This window comes from Salvelinus sp. IW2-2015, linkage group LG4q.2, assembly GCF_002910315.2.
Source record: "Salvelinus sp. IW2-2015 linkage group LG4q.2, ASM291031v2, whole genome shotgun sequence".
Lineage (NCBI taxonomy): Eukaryota > Metazoa > Chordata > Actinopteri > Salmoniformes > Salmonidae > Salvelinus > Salvelinus sp. IW2-2015.
In genome coordinates, this window is record NC_036843.1 from 11471019 (window position 1) to 11475771 (window position 4753).

Consider the following 4753-nt stretch of genomic DNA (forward strand, 5'->3'; position numbering starts at 1 on the left):
CCCTGTTGCTGCTCCCTGGCACTAGCCTTAAGGTGCCGTGTCCTTAGCCGGTACCACAGTTGCCGGCACCACGTGACCAGGCCTACTGTGCTGGGCCGCGTACCAGGCCTACTGTGCGTCCGGTTGCTGCCCCTTAGTCCGGTGCTGCCCCTTAGTCCAGTGGGGTTAATATGGAGGGTCGCCATTAAAGGGAGGCCACGGAATGTGGGATTAACTATGGTGGGGTGGGGGCCTACGTCCAGGAGCCAGAGCCGCACCATGGACAGATTGCCCACCCAGACCCTCCCCTATAGCGTACAGGTTTTTGCGGCCGGAGTCCGCACCTTAGGGGGGGGGGGACGGGGGGGTACTGTCCACGTTCCTGACGGCTTTATTTATTTGTTCAGTTCTGTGTTTAGTTGGTCAGGGACGTGAGCTGGGTGGCATTCTATGTTATGTGTTTCTGATGTTTGGTTTAGGGTTGCAACATAGCCTGATTATGGTTTCTAATCAGGGGAGGTGTTTTAAGCGTTGTCTCTGGATTGGGAAACCATATTTAGTAGGCTGTTTCTGCACTGTTTGTTTGTGGGTGATTGTTCCTTGTTCATTTCGTTCTTCGTTGTCTTGTATGTTACATTTCAGGTCTGGTAGCTGTCGTTTAGTTTCACATTTCTGTTTATTGGTTTGTTCGTGTTGTTAAAGTGTTCCATGAAGTAATTGGGAACGTACCCACCGCTGGCAATTGGTCCTTTCTCTTTCCAACCTAACGACGAGCGTTACAGAATCACCCGACCTCACTCGGACGCAAGCACGTGTAAGCGGCAGAAAGCAGCAAGGAGCAGCGCAAAGGAGGAAATGGACCAATGGAGAGAGAGCTGGACTACACTACCAGTGGAAGGTAGATCGACAGGTGGGGCGATCGAGCCCAGGGAAAAATGCGGAAGCCCGCCTGGGATTGCTCTGAGCAGTGTGAGGAGGGATCCGCGAGATGGAGTCAGCACGCGCGACGCGGTAGGAAGCCGAGAGACAGCCCCAAAACAATGCTTGGGGGGGCTAAAAGGGAGTGTGTCGATAGTCAGGTAGGAGACCTGCCGCCAACTTCCCGCAGCTATTACCGTGGAATGCGAGAGTACGGCAGACACAGTCTGTATGCGGGTAAAAGCGCCGGTGTCTCCTTGTACGTGTTGCTTAGCCCGGTGCGGTACATCCCAGCTGCCACGTAAGTCGGCCGGCCTAGATTGAGCCATTGAGCCAGGTGCCATGAGAAGCCGTCTCAACGTGTCTGGTCTCAGTGCGTTTCCTCGGGCCGGCAATACATGCAACGCCTTACGCATGGTGTCCCGCGGTTCGCCAAACACAGGCCCAGTGTGGTTATTCCACCTCCCCCGCACTGGTTCGGCTACGGGTGAGCATTCAACCAGGTAAGGTTGGGCAGGCTCCGGTGTCAAGCGGAAGCCAGTACGCCTGCACATCGCCGTATACTCCGGCGCGGCACCTTCCCCGCCCAGCCCAGTACACCAGTTCCGCATTCATGGCACCAAGCCTCGCTGTGCGTTCCAAGAACGCCGTGCGCACCTGTATTGCTGCCCCCGCACTAGCCTTATAAGGTGTGTGTGTCCCTTAGCCCGTACCAACCAAGTTCCGGCACCGACGTACCCAGTTCTGCACTGTGGCTGCCGTAACCAGGCCCTACTGTCTGTCGCGCCGTGCTTAGTCCCTGCGTGCTGCCCCGTAGTCCAGTGGGGTTAATATGAGGGTCGCCATTAAGAGGAGCCAACGGGAAGTGGGATTAACTAGGGTGGGGTGGGGGGCGCACGTCCAGAGCCAGCAGCCGCCACCTGGTGGACAGATGCCACCCAGACCCTCCCCTATTAGGTTCAGTTTTTGCGCCGGACGTCCGCACCTTGGGGTGGGGGGTACTGCCAACGTTCCTGACCTTATTTATTTTGTTCATTCTTGTTTAGTTGGTCAGGACGTGAGCTGGGTGGGCATTCTATGTTTTGTTTTCTATGTTTGGTTTAGGGTGTTCAACCTAGCCTGATATGTTCTCAATCAGGGGCAGGTGTTTCGTTGTCTCTTTTGATTGGGAATCATATTAGGTAGGCTGTTCTCACTGTTGGTTTGTGTGGTGTTGTTTTCTGTTCAGCTGCGTTTTTCGTTGCTGTATGTTCACATGTTTCAGGTCCTGTAGCTCTTAGTTTCATTTTTGTTTATTGTTTTGTTCTGTGTGTTAAGTGTTTCCAATAAATATGGAAACTACCACGCTGCAATTGGTCCTCCTCCTCTTCCACGCTAACGACAGCGTTACAACCTTGTGCACAACACACAACTGATTGGCTCAAAATGCATTAAATAAGAAAGACACATTCCACCAGAATTAACTTTTAACAAAGACAACACAGCTGTTAAGTTAAATGGCATTCCAGGCGACTACCTAATGAAGGCCTGGTGAGATAATGCCAAGAGTGTTCAAAGCTGTCATCAAGCCAAAGGGTGGCTCCTTTTTGAACAATCTCAAATATACAAACATATTTTGATTTTTTTAACACCTTTTTTGCGTTACTAGCTTGTGATTCCATATGTGTTATTTTCATTAAGTTTTGATGTCATCCAACTATTATTCTACAAAACATAGAAAATAGATACAACGAAAGAAAAACCTGGAATGGATAGGCGTGTCCCAAACTTTGGATGGTACTGTATTGTAGGTGCGGAGATGAGGTAGTCATTCCAAAATCCTGGTTAAACAGCATTATTGCCACAGGGAGTGAGTCATGCAACTAATTAATGTGACTTGTTAAAGCACATTTTACTCATTTAAACTTCTTTTAGGCTACCTCATAAAGTGTCACGCCCTGGCGTTAGTTATCTTTGTCTTCTTTATTATTTTAGTTAGGTCAGGTGTGACATGGGGGATGTTTGGTGTGGTTTTTTGATTGTTCCTGTTCATTGCGTTCTTCGTGGTCTGTATGTTCACATGTTCAGGTCTGTAGCGTCGTTAGTTTCATTTTCTGTTTATTGTTTTTGTTCATGTTAAGTGTTTCCAATAAATATGGAAACATACCACGCTGCGCTTTGGTCCTCCTCTCTTCCACCTAACGACGAGCGTTTACATGCAGCCAGTCAAGATGCTCTCGATGGTGCAGCTGTATGACTTTTTGAGGATCCGAGGACCCATGCCAAATCTTTTCAGCCTCCTGAGTGAGAAAAGGCGCTGCCGTGCCCTCTTCACGACTATGCGGGTGTGTGTGGACCATGTTAAGTCCTTAGTGATGTGGAAGCCAAGGAACTTGAAGCTCTCAACCCTCTCCACAACAGCCCTGTCGATGTGGATGGTGACGTGCTCTCCCCTCTTTCTCTTATAGTCCACGATTGGTCTTACTGACGTTGAAGGAGAGGTTGTTGTCCTGGCACCACACAACCAAGTCTCTGACCTCCTGCCTGTTGGCTGTCTCATCGCCGTCGGTGATCAGGCCTACCACCGTCATGTTGTCAGCAAACTTGATGATGGTGTTGGAGTCATGCGTAGCCACGCACTAATCATACACCCCTGAGGGGCCACCGTGTTGAGGGTCAGCATGGCGGCGGTGTATTTGCCTACCCTCACCACCTGGGGCAGGCCAGTCAGGAAGTCCAGGATCCAGTTACAGAGGGAGGGGTTCAGTCAATCAAATCAATCAAATGTATTTATAAAGCCCTTTTTACATCAGCAGATGTCACAAAGTGCTGTACAGAAACCCAGCCTAAAACCCCAAACAGCAAGCAATGTCCTCTTCTGGCTGTGCCGGGTGGAGATTATAACAGTACATGGCCAAGATGTTCAAACATTCATAGATGACCAGCAGGGTCAAATAATAATAATCACAGTGGTTGTAGAGGGTGCAACAGGTCAGCACCTCAGGAGTAAATTTCAGTTGGCTTTCATGACCGAGCATTTAGGGTTCGAGACGCAGGTACGGTAGAGTGAGAGAGTCGAAAACAGCAGGTCTGGGACAGGTAGCACGTCCGGTGAACAGGTCAGGGTTCCATAGCCGCAGGCAAAACAGTTGAAACTGGAACAGCAGTACGACCAGGTGGACTGGGGACAGCAAGGTGTCATCAGGCCAGGTAGTCCTGATGCAATGTTCCAGGGCTCAGGTCCTCCGGAAGGGGAGGGAGAGGGAGAGAGAGAGAATTAGAGGGAGCATACTTAAATTCACACAGGACACCGGCTAAGACAGGAGAATTACACCAGATAAAAGACTGACACTAGCCCCCTGACACAAACTATTGCAGCATAGATACTGGAGGCTGAGACAGGAGAGGTCAGGAGACACTGTGGCCCCGTCCGACGATGCCCCCAGACAGGGCCAACCAGGCAGTGTATAACCCCACCCACTTTGCCAAAGCACAGCCCCCACACCACTAGAGGGATATTCTGTTCACCTGATCTAGAACTCCTCACAATAAAATGTCGACCGCATTATCTACCAAGAGAATTCTCTTCAATCATAATCACAGCCGTATATATTCCCCCCCAAGCAGACACATCGATGGCCCTGAACGAACTTTATCTGACTCTTTGTAAACTGGAAACCACACACCCTGAGGCTGCATTCATCGTAGCTGGGGATTTTAACAAGGCTAATCTAAAAACAAGCCACATATGCACTCAAAAAGATGTTGCATAAAGCTTACTTCATTATTCATTCTTTTTTATTATTTTCATCAGGGATAACGTTCACAGATGTTTCGCTTTACAGCCTTCTTTAGTGTAGAGGTACAACTTTATTTT

The 4753-nt window shown here is 49.6% G+C and overlaps 1 pseudogene; it reads left to right on the forward strand.

Annotated features, from left to right (window-relative positions):
* Positions 1 to 1585, forward strand: part of LOC111962975 (60 kDa lysophospholipase-like) — a 29385-nt pseudogene extending 27800 nt beyond the window's left edge.
* The last annotated feature ends 3168 nt before the right edge of the window (positions 1586 to 4753 follow it).